Consider the following 16,292-nt stretch of genomic DNA (forward strand, 5'->3'; position numbering starts at 1 on the left):
TATCTCATCTATCTATCTATCTATCTATCTATCTATCTATCTATCTATCTATCTATCTATCTATCTATCTATCTATCTATCTATCTATCTATCTATCTATCTAATCCATCCATCCATCCATCTATCTAACCTATTTAAGTGCCTGCCCATCCATCCATCCATCCATCCATCCATTCCTTCATCCATCCATCCATCCATCCATCCATCCATCCATCCATCCATCCATCCATCCATCCATCTCATCCATCCATCTATCTATCTATCTATCTATCTATCTATCTATCTATCTATCTATCTATCTATCTATCTATCTATCTATCTATCTATCTATCTATCTAATCCATATATCTATCTATCTATCTATCTATCTATCTATCCATCCATCTTAACTATTTAAGTGCCTGTCCATCCATCCATCCATCCATCAACTTACCTAACTATCTATCATCCATCCATCCATCTTACCTATTTAAGTGCCTGTCCATCCATCCATCCATCCATCCATCCACTTACCTAACTGTCTGCCTATCTATCTACCATCCATCCATCCATCTTACCTATTTACAGTTTTTTTTATTCGCTTTGGTACTATTTTCACAAGTTAGGTGTACATTTTCAAAACTCTTAGTACAAAAATCCAAACTGATCACACTTGTAACACAGCTAGTCATTCTTTCAAAACCTGATCTCATGCTTTCATTACAGTTATACACATTTCAGTCCACATAATCATTGTTTCAAACACAAGATTATTGTAATATGTAATGAGAACATTTGGTTTAATCACAGAAGCACCACAGTATGATCTTCTTTCAATTTAGTAATTTTAACAATCAGTTTATTCAACAGCAAACAATGCAAGATACATGTTTTTGTATTGCTGAATTAATTACAGTAATACAGGCTATGCCACATTAGAAAATACACGTGCATAACCTAACTTATGTAATTGAATACATAATGTTTGTAATAGTATCTATCCAGTGTGTTATCAAAAGGTGTGATGAAGTACAGCCATGAGGTTCTGTGCTAGAACAGAGTTTGCTGGCAATGAATACAGTAAATGAGTTTGACTATTTGGTCAACCATTTGAAGGTTGAGTTACAGTAATGTAACTACCATGTCTCCATGTTTACAGTATCACATGGCATACATACTGTACTGTAAAATGCTGTATTTGATGACATCTGTCTCCCTTCTACTGATGCATCTCTGATCAATCTGATGTTTTACAGTCATTGACTGTTTCCTCTCTCTATTCTGCTTTACAGTATTTTCACAAATGGCAAATTTATCTGTATCTTTCTCTTTCTCACACACACACACACACAGACACACACACACACACACACATGCGTGTGCACACACTTTGTACATCATGGTGGTTATTATATAAATCACTTATGCAGAAATAATTCATTACATTTGGTTATCCATATCGGAAATTGCAAACAAGTTCTATAGAAACTGTATATAGAATCAATATCTATAGAAATCTATAGGTGTACCAAATGATTCATTGATTAACCATTAAGATCATTTGGATTAAATCATAGACAAATGTAGTAAACTGAACAAGAAGAGATGCAAATCAAAAGTTTGATAGTAAGAGCTTTATGAAAGGCAGTGACTGTGAATTAAACATTTATGAAACACTTACTTTGTGTTGTGAAAAGGATACTTTGTGATTTTGTGTATTGTGCTAACATAATTGAAAACTTAATGAAATATTTGAAAAAAGTGCACTTTTGATGATCTGTTGTGATATTAGCACTAAGAGTTCTGAAAATGTACACCTAACTTGTGAAAATAGTATAAAAGCGAATAAAAAAAACTGAAAGTGCCTGTCCATCCATCCATCCATCCATCCATCCATCCATCCATCTTACCTATTTAAGTGCCTGCGCATCCATCCATCCATCCATCCACTTACCTAACTGTCTGCCTATCCATCTATTCCTTCATCCATCCATCCATCCTTCCAGGCTTTTAAAAACTTTTTTTTATTTTTTTTAAATACCACATCAAAGTTTGTCTCCCTGAACTGTCCTTTTCTACTTGAATTCTGAATGAGTTTTGAATATGTGTCTTTAGTTATCAAAAAGAGTTGAGTCCTCTAAGCTCAGTTTAACACGTTTACCTCATTTAAATCTTTTAAAAAGTATTCCACAGATTTTTACCCAGAAAGTCTGCAGATTCTGTATGGCTCTACTGCTGCAGTCACTGTTCATCATGCACCATAGGTCAAAGTGTTTTTTTTTTTTACTCCAACACTCCAAAAGGAAATATGTGTTTTATGCAAATTACATAATATAATAGAGACAAAACCTTTGCATTTTCAATGCTTTAAAAATACATAGTGTCTTTTATGCTGGAAAGGTATTCTGTGGTCTAAAAAACCCACAGGGGCCGCATTTACACAACCCCGCTCTTCAATACGGTGACCTCTCTCACTATTGTCTGTGAGAACAAACAATAGGCCTGGAGTCCCCTGCACACACTACCCATAAATCACTGAAACACTGAACACAGACTGAGCCTGAGACCCAGACGGAGCCAAAGAACTATGGATACAAGACTGCCATCTATTGTTAGAGAGGAGAACATTGGCTGAAACTAGGTATGAAGGTTACTTTTCAATTGCTAAGAAAATGTGCATGAGTCTGCACTTCTACAGTAAAGTCAGCCTTTATTTTCCAGCTCCAATGAAGCCAAAGAGGTTTCAGTAATATTGTCAGAGCAAAGCACAGCCAAAACTCACAGCAAAACCAGTTTTAATACAAAACCAGTAATATAATAGAGCAGGAGGTCTGCGGATGTACAAGAGTGTTGCATTTAACACTGTCACACCTAAACACATGCTTGCAAACATCAGGCTGACTGTTTACAAAGCTTTGTGAGGTTTCTGCTACTTGTTTTGGGCTTTTTACCGCTTATATGTGAAGGAAAGTATAGAGAGGTCAGAAAAAGATAAAGAGAGAAAAAGGGATTGGGAAATGTTATGAGCTTTATTCAAACTTGCACTGACCACACAAGTGTCATAGCACAATATTTCAGAGCATGAGCTTGTGTCTATAAAATACTGCATACTTACAGTACTTTAAACATTTATACTTCAATGTAAATGATTCCAAAAATAGAAAATTAATTTAAATAAAAAAAAGAAGTCCCAACCTGTCAATGTTTGTCATATTTTATCCAAAAAACAAAAGAAAAAAAGCAGACCATTAACATTTTTGCATTGTGATATTTCTATGCTAATTATGTAGTTCTCCCACAAAAATTCCCATTCGATTTGGGCATTACAGCAGTGCTAATTAATTTTTTACATTACAGTAATGAAAACTTTGGGGGGAAATGTTAATAATTGACTTTTTATCCTTTTCATTTTGTGCTGAAATGTTCTTTCTCGACAGGTTTCAACAGTTAATGTTGTAGTATATGGGGCGACACACTGAAAAGCATGAGCTCAGAGAGCAAATATGCTCAAACTTTCTTTAACATAGATCAACTCTCTTGTTTTAGAGGGAGGAAAAGATACCAAAATAAGGAAACAGAATAGAGTAAGGAACGTTGTTGCTCGGATCGGGAAGGGCTGGGCCATGCTGGCAAGTTGAACAAAGATTATTGTTTTTATGTAAATATTTCCCATTTGTAAGAGAGCTCTAATTCAAGTTGTTCAGAGCATGACATAATAAAACAAAACAAACCATGAATTATTTGTGACTGTGCGCCTGTGTGGGCGAAAAAAAGAAATGATGTAACAAACAATGGAGCTCCTGAAAGCTTTTATTTGGGAGGGATGAATCCCTGTCAGCTGTGACAGTATGGAGGAGTGAATCTGTCATTCACCTCAATGACAGCGTTCCCCAGACAGCGGCTTTCATCTGTGACGGTGTCACGGTTCGAGCTTTCATTCAGGTCTGCCGCGCTAAACAAGTAAACAGAGCGCATGACCAGGCGACAGGGAATGATCTAGAAAACCAGGGTGCATGTTACCTGTTGCCTTCCATGGAACAAAGAAAGTCGTGTGGGTTTTGCACGACATGAGGGTGAGCAAATGAAGGATAAACATGGAATTCTGGGTAGAACCGCGACAGAATGAGAGCGGTCTGTTCACCAGCTCATTGTGAGGAACAAATCCAAGCCATATTTGATAGGGGCCTGAATCACTGGACCCCCCACTGGTCGTACAGGAAGTGGTATGATAAAAATAATGAGTCTGGAAGCTGCTAGCAGGGATAATTACGCGGCAAAGAAAGGGAGATGACAATGCAGCTCGCCGCATTAAAGCCGCGATAAGAGGACGGCCTAATCCACAGGACTATGGAGGGATTAAGGTTGTGAGCTCCTCGTCTGGTCTCGAGATGAGAAGGTTAACCGGCCTGTCCTTTTCCACAGTCTTCTCTCTTCTCTGTCTCAATGTTCTCCAGCTCTGTAATTCCATTAGAAGGAGGTCAATCTCTTTATCCCGGGGAGCAATGGAGAAGGGGAATGCCACGCGGTTTGCGAAGAGTATCCACGGACGTCGCTTTCGCTGAGTAATCTGATGAAAGAGGTGATAAAACACATTTGAAAAGCCGATCTATTTCTCGCAATCCACCCTGGCTAATGCATGTGAGCAACGGCTGTCCATGCATACAAATTAGATATTCATTATATTAATTACATATTCAAGAAGACAGAAAGACATGAATCTATGACATGCAGTGGCCTTAAAAAGTACAGTATATGCTTGATATCACCAACTTCTGCCCCATGTGGTTGTCTGACTAAGCAAAATGGCTACCGTTAGCACTGCAGTTGTTGCAGGATGAACGAAGCTATGTAGTGTCAGCATTAGTTTTGTCTCTGAAATCCTTTGCTAAACTACCCTGGTAATCCAGAGTTCTCGCGAGAGCACAAGTTGAATTTGCTCAGCGAGTTACTCTGGTGTCGAACTATGATGCTCATTAAATATGCCCCTCGATCTGAGCTGCACTAATCACATCGGGTTATCTGATATAGGCGGGCCAAAGGCGAGCTAAACAGAAGACGACAGCGCTGTGACGTCCAAGTCACTAGTAAACATATGAGGTATGAGGTATGAGGTTTATTGTTGTTATTGGTCGTAGTGTTATCCAATTGCGTGCAGTGAGATTTTCAAATGCATGCTTGGTGCCGCCCCTCGAGCTTGCCGATTTTCATTAGTCGATGCCAGACCCTTAATCTTTCAGATTTAGGTCTGGATTGCAGGCTATTGCTAAACATCATGTATGGACATTAATACATTTTGTTTAATGATAAATGAATGTTTATCATTAACTATGTACAGTATTGCCATGTTTGCATGACATGTAAATAACTTCATACACTAAAAATAAACAGTTGGTAATAAAATAAATTTTAAAATGGCTTTGAAGTGTTTAAATGTTTTAATCTAATGCAATGACATTCATACGGAGCCCCGCACAAGACAGGCAGACAATAATATATAAAATATGACCAGTGTCTTATACTCACCAAGGCTACATTTATTTGATCAAAAATACAGTAAAAACAGTTTTATATAACTGTTTTCTATTGTAATATATTTTAAAATGTCATTTATTTCTGTGAAGGCAAAGCTGAATTTTCTGCATCATTACTCCAGTCTTCAGTGTCACGTGATCCTTCAGAAATTATTCTAATATGTTGATTTGCTGCTAAGGAACCATTTCTTCTTATTATTAATGTTGAAAATGGCTGCCTGCTATTTTTGTGGAAACCGTGATAAAACATTTTCAGGATGATCAATAGAAAGTTCAAAAGAACAGCATTTATTTGAAATAGTAATCTTTTGTAACATTATTAATGTATATACCATCACTTTTGATCATTTTAATGCGACATTACTGAATAAAAGTATTAATTTCTTTCAAATAAATAAAAATGTCTTAATGACCCCAAACTTTTGAACCATAGTCTATCCAAATGTGCATGCTGATGCTGTGCATGTTATCTGTTTACAGTTGTTCTACATGGCTCATATGATTTTTTTTTCCAGATCACTTCTGAAATCTGAGACATATTTAAGCACATCTTGTTTCAATGTTGAGACATAGACAAGCAAACTCAACAGCCTCTACCCTCCACTTGAAACGCATTCAAAATTGAAATCTATCACACATGGACACATTGCCTTGTCTCCCATGACTGAAACAGCTCTTCATATGAAATCCTCAGTGAAATGTTTTCCATTAGCTAATTTAATAAGGTCCCTTTGGAGTGTAAAGTACTCTCAACGAAACACAATGCTTCCTGGCACAGCTAAAAAGTGTTTTAATAGTCAGAGTGATAGTTTTGGAAATATTAGGCATTCATGATCAGACATTTCACACTGTTAATGTATAAAGTATATTTTGAATAAACAAGGATTTCTGATAATAAAACACAAAAGTTAGTGCTGCTACTAAAGTCCCCTTAGAATAGTATAGTAAAAAAAATTAACTTTCACCATTTAAGCTCCAAAAAGCACCATAAAAGTATAAATGTATTTTTAAGATTTTGTTTGTTATAGAAGAATGAAAGTCATGCTGGTTTGTAACGAGTATATAAGAGTATATGAGTAAATGATAATGACAGAGCTTTCATTTTTGGATGTAATATTCCTTTAGGGGCTCAAACGTATAAGATTGAGGTGCTTTATCATGGGGCGGCTTCATGGTTTGGATGACAGCCTTTTAATTTGCACCGCCTGTAATCATAACTGGCTTGAGTTTATCGTCAAGTAATGACCTACACGATGGCCTTGATAGATAATGTGATTCATTCATTCTCTGCTTCCATCCTCTACTACAGATTAACACAGAGAAAAGGCACAGAGGAGATGAGAGTATGATGAATAGATGAGATGAGAAAGACAGAATTTGATGGGGTCCTCAGTCCACCGAGAGTAGGTGTGACTAGGAATACGCATAGCCCAGACTCAGGCAGCGGGCCGGACACACATACGCACACACACACAGATAAATGACAGAGGTACTTCACATGAGAGCCTACTGCTGTTGAAGTACCAGGTGAAGCATGTGTAACTGAGCTGTACGCCAGCACCCAGAAACAGACTGAAAAAAGGTATGAAGAGAAAGGATGGGGTATATGAAACATCACGGACTGAACAAATCAGAAGATGAGAATGAATATATATATATATACACTCCGGGTGCTGCCAAAACAGGTCCGACTCGCCAAGGAATGGACTCTTCAAGACCCCCGAAGGTGTCTTGTGGGAGACATTAGCAGCAGATCCTTCAAGTTCTGTAGGATATGAGGTGGAGCCACCGTGGATCGAACTTATGGGTCCAGCACATCCCACAGATGCTCAATTGGTTTGAGATCTTGAGAATTTTCAACATCTTCAACTCTTCATCATGTTCCTCAAACCATTCCTGAACAATGTGTGTAGTGTGCATTATCCTGCTAAAAGAGGCCACTTCCACCAGGAAACACCATTGTCATGAAGGGGTGTACCTGGTCTCAAATATCCATCCACATGAATGCCTTGATCCATGTTTCCCAGCAGAACATTGCCCAGAGCATCACACTCCCTCCACCAGCTTGTCATCGTCCCACAGCGCATCCTGGTGCCATCACTTCCCCAGGTAAACGGTGCACATGTACACGGCCATCCACGTGATGTAAAAGAAAACAGGACTAGAACTTAGACGGACCAGGCGACCTTCTTCCACTAGTCCATGGTCCAGTTCCGACGCTCACGTACCCATTGTAGGCGTTTCCACCAGTGGACAGGCAGGGGTAATATGAAAGCTTATATTTTACTGTAATTAATTAACTGAATTGTTGCATAAACAACAGACAGAGAAACTCAAGTCATCTAGATGACATCTGCGGCTTACAAACACGTCATATTGTTTGTTAGCATAAGCATGTCTGTGCGTGCGAGCATACCTGAAATCAAATTTCCGAATTATTAGAGGCAGTTAACCAATGAAACAGCAGCTGTCTGGAAACTGATCTGCCCTAACACATCTCCTCACTGACCTGCACACAGCAACGAGCGACCTGTCAGAACATTGCTAATCATTCTGCTCCATTTAACCAGAATATTTGGCCCTGAACTAACAGTCCACAGTCCTCTGATTGGGCATGATGTTATTAAAAATGTACAGGAAATGAAATCAGTGAGCCGTACATGTCGAACCAATAGGTCACGTTGTCACAAGTTTCAATCTCTTATGAAATGGCAATGTTTAATTTATTATACATTTAAAACATTAAATGACAATGAGGTCACACTCATCACCTGTATGGTCTGACAACTAGAGCTGTGGTACAAGTTTGAGTCTGGCTTGCAACATATTCTGTTCTCCCTCTACTCTCCTGTCCTCTCACTGCTCTTCACTGAACTAAAAGTAGAAAAAATGTTGTTACTGTACACTAATACGGGGAAACATAACTAAGAAAAATGATATACAATTTAATTGTAAAAAATATGGAATAATTGAAAACAAACAAACATTTTCATTAGAATTAAATGAATAAGCTCAGTTCTCCTCGACTTGTCTGATATCTTTAATGAATTTTTACTTGTGTCAGTTAAAATTAACTTAAATTTCCTTGAAGTGTATTTAGCACTGTTGAAAAGTTTTGGGGGAGTAAAGAAGTTTTTTTTAATAAAGAAATTAGCATTCTTATTAATCAAGGATGCATTAAATTAATCAAAAGTGGAAGTAAAGACATTTATAATGTCCCAAAATATTTCTATTTCAAATAAATGCTGTTATTTTATATTCATCAAAGAATCCTGAAAAAAAAAGCACTGTTAATTATAACATTGATGATAATCAAAAAATATATATATTTCTTGAGCACCAAATAAACATATTAGAATGATTTCTGAAGGATCATGTGACACTGAAGACTGGAGTAATGATGCTGAAAATTCAGCTTTGCATCACAGGAATAAATTATTTCAAAATATATTAAAATAGAAAAGTTAGTTTAAATTGTAATAATCTTTCACAATACTGTTTTTTTGGGTGAACCTGGGTGAACAAAAGAGACTTAATTCAAAAATATATAAAAAAAAGATTAATTCAGAAGGCAACGTTTTTTTTCTGCGTACCTTTTAGAATAGCTTCCACATCATAGATTTCACTTTGCTATGATACTGTCTGTAGGCAGCTCACTAGGTTATGGAAAACTTATGAGTATCTTCCAAAAGATGATTATCTACACTAGGGAAGATACATATTGACTAGAGTCTTCAAAGGTATCAAACGAGGGTTGCCAGCAGATTCAACATTTCCGTGCATTCATTACTCAAGTGATGTTCGAAGTAAACTACATCTGTGGAACAGCATGTTGATGCTGGTTGTCTAGATATCTAGCCTCAAGGCCTTTAGAAAAACCCTACAGGCGATTTTCTGTCTCTGCACAGCAAGAAGGCTCTGACAGATGTTTTCATTCATGTGAAGAGTTACCAGGATGTGCCGGGTCATTTTCCAGCAACTCTCGAGTGTTTGAAATGAGCTTTCCCAGTGCATGGATACACAGCCTCAAGCTGTTATAATACCAGTGCAAGGAACACTGGATTTCTAGTTGTCCTGCAGTGACTTTCAAGACATATCCAGCCTTACATGTAAAAAAAATGAACTCTTGAGTCAGTATAAACCAAGCTGTGCTAATATCTCTTTGAGTTTAAAGTGCAGTGTTTATTTATCTTCGATTAGTTCTACCGGATTGCAGAAACAAATTCGTCATTGACAAAGGATAATAACAGTAATAAATAAAAAAATCGAATAACACAGTCTTCCATTGTGTCTAATTACTAAGTTTCCTCAGAGTTTTGACAGTTTTATTAACAATGTCTGTCTTAAATTTTAAATAGACATAGACCAGCTAGAAACACATTTCTAGTTACCTCACCTGCTCTTTAAAAACAGTGTTTCCTCACTCACGTGCCATTCCAAACCTGTGATTTTTTCTTCTGTGAAAACCAGTAGTTATACCATTTCCAAGGTCTAAGCTACGTCATTGCTTACAGGTTGAATGATTCTGATTGGCAAAGAAATTCATAAACATAGTAATTTTCCACACATATGCAGATAGATTGAAGCATATCTCCATAGATTATGCAGCTGACACTCGGACCCTGAAGTTAGGCACGTCGTGACCTTCCAGGTTGCAGATTTGGGTTGCTGGGTGCCAGCATGTCTCGAACAACAACTCAGTCAATCTCCAACAATGCCAGTGGTTCCTTAACCTGTAAGCAAGAAGACTAACACACACACCGACACACATCTTTTCCAAGGTTGGATTTGGCCAGGCTCTAACTATAAACAGGAGTCTCGTCTCAAAACATCAAGATAACAAGTTCTTTCTCTCAGGATAGGACACTTTAGTCTTAATGGAAAATATAGGCATTAACTGAGAAATGGTCCCTTAAACTATAGACTTCAATGACCCCTATATGTTTTAACACGCTGAAGACCTTTCTCAAACACAAAACATGTCCCTATTTCATTTCTGGAAGCTGGGCTAAGCAAGCAAGCTGCATTCAGATATCAAATACTGACATATTCATTAATACCTTGATTATAATCACTCATTACATATACATTGAAGCAGCAGTGGATTCCAATCCACCCCCTTCAATATATATATATATTTCATTAGGTTTCATTAGTTAACATTAATTAATGTATTAACTAACATGAACTAATAATGAACAAAACATTTGTTACAGTATTTTTTTTATCTTTGTAAACGTTAGTTAATAAAAATACAGTCGTTCATTGTTTGTTAGTTCACAGTGCATTATTTAATGTTAAAGCTGCCGTCGGCAAGTCTGGCAGATTGGGTCGATTAGCCAAAATGTTGAATGTTTACAACTCTCATGCCCCTCCCCACTACCAGCGAGCACCCTCCCATCGAGGTCGTGCTCGTCAGTGCGTCACTGTGCGTGTGTACCTGATTTTCTGTGAACGCGTCCTTCTCTTCAGCATCTATCAACACCATGGACTCGGAGGTAGGTTGCCCTGGCTAATCTATCCATAGATAGCAATAACCGAGGAATTGGAAGCTTGTTAGTAGATTTTCTCTCCGCCATCACGCTTCATGCAATCTCCAGGCGAACTTCAGGCGTGGCGTGTGCATGTGATATTAACGTGCGCGAGTGAGGGGGGATCTGTGGCGTGTGCACGACCTGTGATTGACAGTCAGATCTCACACCCCCCTGCGCTGATTGGACCTGATGAAGCGGGAGCGCTGGATTTTTGCAAAACAAATAACACGCTCCAGGTGGAGTTAGAAGCTCGGGTTTTTTTCTAAAACCACCTTATTTATGTTGTTCTGTCGGATTATAGTGTCGATTACACTGAATATGATCAAAAAAATGTTGCCGACGGCAGCTTTAACAAACACAACTTTTGATTTTAATAATGTATTAGTAAAAGTTCAAATTAATTTTAGATTAATAAATGCTGTAGAAGTATCATATTAACTAAAGTAGTTAACTAATGAAACCTTATTGTAAAGTGTTTCCAATATATGAATGATTTGTAGACATTTAAAGCACAACCAGAACACTGCCCATGAGCAGGTAGCCATTTCATCACATGACTTTTGGTCTTTGTTTCCCAGGTGCTCCACTTAATAACAGCGCTTAATATGTGGGGGAGTGGTGTGTTGCCGATCAGTCCACCGGGAAAAGTTCAGGTGCTCCCGACAGCCACGCCAATCTACTCCGTTCCTTGCTCGGCCCTGAGGCTTCAGCCCCACCTAGCCCTATTGTTAATGCGGCCCAGCCCAGTCACCATCATAGCCAACACAGCTGCTAGAATTATTCCCAGGTTTGTGGTGGTCACGGAAGTGTCCATTAGGTAATATCCCTGGATTGGACATTTGGACAACAGGCTTAGATATTTGATGTGGTCTGGCTGTGAGCCTGTGATTTCCACATTATGCGGTGGGGTTTATGCCTGACCAAACCAACCAAGGTGGTTTTGTGGGTTTGTAGTGAGCTGTAGCCCATCTGTCAGACTATTTTGTGAAGTACTTATAAGGGCTTCAGCGGAGGTTTGGTAATGGTCTAGCTGGCATTCCTCCCACTCTTTTCATTAAGGATAAGATGTTTGTTTTGCCCAGTTTGATTACAAACTGAGTTTCCAAATCCAGCTGCTTGTTTTGCTTATGAAATATGGTCTGACAAAATGAATAGATGTTGTGTGATGGAAATTCAATCTTTTTTCCCCAGTTATCAAGAATTGTTTTAATGCATTTGACTCACAGAAACACAAACTGATAACAGAAGTGTTGGAAAGCCAGGGATGGATTGTGGGCTAGTGGATCCCGTTCCTGCGTGTTTCAGAATGCCAAGGGCCTCCAATGCAATCTGACCACAACTCTAAATTACAAATATGGAATTAAATCAATTGCATAGAAGAAACTGTGAGCTGTAACAGTATGAAAGGAAAACACAAAAGAAACTATTCAAGAGACCCACCAGGTCGCGTTGACTCCCTGTCATCCGAGGTCTTCCATTAAGCCTTCACGGTTCCACTTGAAATTAGTGGAGTGAGGTGGGTGTGGATGGCACAGGAAGGGAGGCCCAGTTTAAACGGGACGCAGTGGAGAAGAATGGGCTCTGTCAGCCCACAGCACGCTTTAATTAGGGTCTATTGTCGGCCGTGTTCCCCCGGTGAGGAGACTCTGAAACGAAACAAGCAGAAAATGGGTTCAGGCAGTTGAAAGAGGCTGAGTAAAAGAGGAGCTGACTGTGTGGTGCTCAAACGGATCTCTTCGCCGCGCAAGGGCTAAGTACACATTTCAGGCGGAATCAAGCACCTACCTGAGATTTCATGGGTTGTTTCCGTCAGGTCGAATCGCGCGCGGCGTGTAAGCGCTTAACGTGAGGCCAGAGTTTGTGAGTGTATCAAACATGTTCTGTAGAGCACTTCAAATGCTGGCTGCTCCTAGAAACAAGTGATGCAGTGGGACAATACAGTCAACATAAGAGTGAAAGATTGCACTAAAACCTCAGGAGAAAATCTGGTATACATTTAGTCTTCTCTCAGAAGAAAAGAAAATATTGATTCCTCTCAAGATGTGATTATAAATAATCAGACCTGGCATATACCATGAATAAATAACCCTCAAAGTGTTGAACTAGGATAAAGAATCAGATCTAGAGGGAGTATTGATCATTTCCTGGTCACAATGAAAGATAAATACGTTGTATAATTAAAGATAACAGAGAGATTTCTCGGTTTTAAACGCTGCCAATCAAAGCAGGTTACCGCCACTCTCGACGCATCCGAATTCAAATCGGAAATCGACGTCGCTTCGTTTTTTTCGCAAAGGTAAACATGAGAAGTGTATGGAAAGGTGGTAAAGAAAGGGGATGGGGGCAGGTGTTCATTAAAACCACTTCCTGAGGCATCTGAGAAGAAGTGCGACAGCGTGTGTCTTGTGCTGAATAGCACGCGCCTGTACGACAGCACGCGCTGTAATTGGGTATGACACGGGATCAATGCGGACACGTCAGGATGCAAAGATGTCATTTTCTAACCTGATGCTTTCAAGCACGTCTCCGCCGTTACTCAGGTGCCAGTTGCTGTGGAAACACAGTTCTTCTCTTTTTTTATATATTTTTATTAAGATGCAGCAGAGAGCATTGAAGCTTTTTCCCTCACAGCAGCGGCGGATTTCTTATTAAAAGATACAAGACGTGCAGTCACGCTAATTGAAACCTGCCTGTCAAACGTCCTATTACTTCGGGTGCTATAGGATGTCAGCGTGGGACTGAATTCATTGCTTTCATAAAGTTCATAATTAAAGTTTCTGAGTTTAAATCTGTAGTTCTACAAGCTGTATAAACTAGCAAATATCTCAATCTATGTATAGTCTTATTTTATTCATATTCTTTATCTTCATCTCACCTTTAGGCCTAATCCTCCACACATTTGTTATGGCAAATTCATAGTTTCTCCTCACTGACCCTCCACACATTTGTAGCCTAATGGCAAAATGGTTGTTTTGAGATTTTATCGATAGTTTGCCAAAATTTGTAAGTTGTTCTGTTGTGCAGAAAATAATTCTGTGACGTTTTGTTAGAATATAGCCTAAACGAACTACACCACCACCACCACCATTATGCTTCTGACAACTCTTTTGATCTTTATTCAAAATCTTCAAGTTGGAAAGTTTGAGTTAGAATATAGTCTGCAAGAGCTGATGTTTAATGTCCCAGACAACCTCTGTAGTCTCATTTAGCAAGCATCCTTTCCAAGACACAAAAAAGCTTAAAATATCACAAGTGGGGTATTACCAATGTTTAGGGGTTTTTTTTCCATGTAGAATAAAATGTCATTCAATTGTAGTCAGCATAAATGCAATAAATGCTACAACGATAATAGAAAACAGTTTGCAAAATGAGTTACCATTGGTAAGGGTGAGCTTCCACATTCTGATCCTCAAACATGGGTGGCGGTGATCCCATTCCTGGTATGGAAAGCTTACTTTTCACGATCCAAAGAATTTCAGATAAAACTTCCAAATATTCTGTTTCCCTCAGAAATGTCACATTCCAAACATAAAATGGGATGTGAACGCCATGTTGACCTTAAGTGTCTTGATCATGGTCATAATGCTGACAAATTAAGGACTTAAGGGTTTGAATCCACAACCGTTCATCTGCCAAAGCACTATATAGGCTCTTCTAAATCATTACAAGCCACCACAGTGTATGACCATTGACTCACCTGAGCTCGTATCCAACAGCACATGGTTGAAAATCCTCCACACCTGAGAACTGAAGAACCTTGAATGGTCACAGCAGTTAATAATCAATTCCACAAGCATTAAAAAACCATGAGGAAGTTTAGCAGAGCAAATAAAGCCACTGTAGCATGGTGATGAAGGCAATAAGAGGGGCATTAGAAGCAAAGCCCACTTAACAGGCCCATCTGACGGGACCGCTCGGATTTCATTGGAACAGGCAGGCACTGAAACTACCAACCTGTGACTTATTGCTTTGGGAACTAAAATGAGGCTCTTAGAGATGTAATCCAAACATATGAGTATCTAAAATGCCAAGTTAATTTAGAACGAGAGCTGCAGTTGTCAGCAATGCTTTATGGGGTACTAGTCAATATGCTGACTACAGTTAATGCCTTTATGGTGAAATAACAGCAACTGAGCTTGATTTTTAACAGCAAAATACCATCTTAACAATCAGTACCACATATCAAATATTATTCTAGAGCAGTATTTACACTGCAACGTTTGAATGTTATAGCTTCTGCCATAACACCTAATTGACAACTGACTAAAAAATGAGTTTCTCATAACAACAGCAACATTTCATGCGGCATTTCATTTACCAAAGTCACATCCGAACTGCTGATACTTGGGATGGAATCTAGACGCACCCTAGCGGCAGCAAAATGTATTTTGCAGCCAGTGTGGTCTAGCAACTCTCCGTTGACTTTCGAGCTGGAAAAACCAAACTCAGGTCAGGCCAATCACATCGTGTATAGAGTAGGCGCGGCGGGCTTAACATAATGACGACAGAGTTGCGACGGTTCCCTGCTACTTGAAAACAAAGAAGAGCTGCTGCTGCTGGCGAACAGCGGTCTTTCGTATCGTAGCTTTTCTTTGAGAAAAGAGCAAAGAACGGCACTTAAGTCATTTTTAAAAAAGGAAGATGTGTTCGGAGTTTTGCCGACTGGATACGGCAAAAGTTTAATATAACAACTAGCCTTCTTCGTTGCTCTGATTGGTTGTAGCGCCATCCTATTGCGTGCAGAGGGATTTTCAGAGACAACCGTTTATTCCGCCCCTTGGATTGAGCCGTGCCAATGGTGAGTTGCCAGACCTAACATCTTGATTTAGGTCTGGCTTGCCAGGCTAGGGCAGAGCCGGTATTAGTACAGGTTATACTCTGCATTGCATCTTTACAAAAATTTGGGTGGTGGCACAGAGCTTGTTTAAACTAAGCAGCAAACTATGTATCTCAGATTTTTATCTCAGACAGATTTTTTCCCCTTATGCACATTACGTATAAACTTGACTACATTATGAATATGTCTATATACAGAGAGGTTTTCAAATTGATATTTGTCACTAAACTCACTAAATACTGAATAAACACAGGAAACTAATGCATTTTAATTATTTAAAAAGTCGGTGCACCTCATAAAGTTATTCAATACTTTACTATTTACTTGAAAACAAAACAAAATGTTACTTAACTTTTTACTACCAAAAGGCAGGCAGTTATTACTGCAGGCAGTTATAAAATAAAAAAAACA

The 16,292-nt window shown here is 38.7% G+C and overlaps 1 long non-coding RNA gene across 2 annotated transcripts in view; it reads right to left on the reverse strand.

Annotated features, from left to right (window-relative positions):
- Nucleotides 1-2,045: 2,045 nt before the first annotated feature.
- Nucleotides 2,046-16,292, reverse strand: part of LOC309481394 — a 14,354-nt gene continuing 107 nt past the window's right edge. Inside the window, exons 1-4 of one of the 2 annotated variants that reach the window (XR_014199993.1) lie at nucleotides 12,830-16,292; nucleotides 12,485-12,690; nucleotides 12,269-12,385; nucleotides 2,046-4,546 (exon numbers count right to left, since the gene is read on the reverse strand). The exon at nucleotides 12,830-16,292 is cut by the window's right edge and continues 107 nt beyond it. This is a non-coding gene — a long non-coding RNA (uncharacterized lncRNA). Of the gene's footprint in view, nucleotides 4,547-11,543; nucleotides 12,386-12,484; nucleotides 12,691-12,829 lie in introns of those variants that run through there. The other variant, XR_014199994.1, reaches the window with a different exon arrangement.

The sequence above is a fragment of the Leuciscus leuciscus genome (assembly GCF_965113295.1).
Source record: "Leuciscus leuciscus genome assembly, chromosome: 18".
Classification (NCBI taxonomy): Eukaryota; Metazoa; Chordata; class Actinopteri; order Cypriniformes; family Leuciscidae; genus Leuciscus; species Leuciscus leuciscus.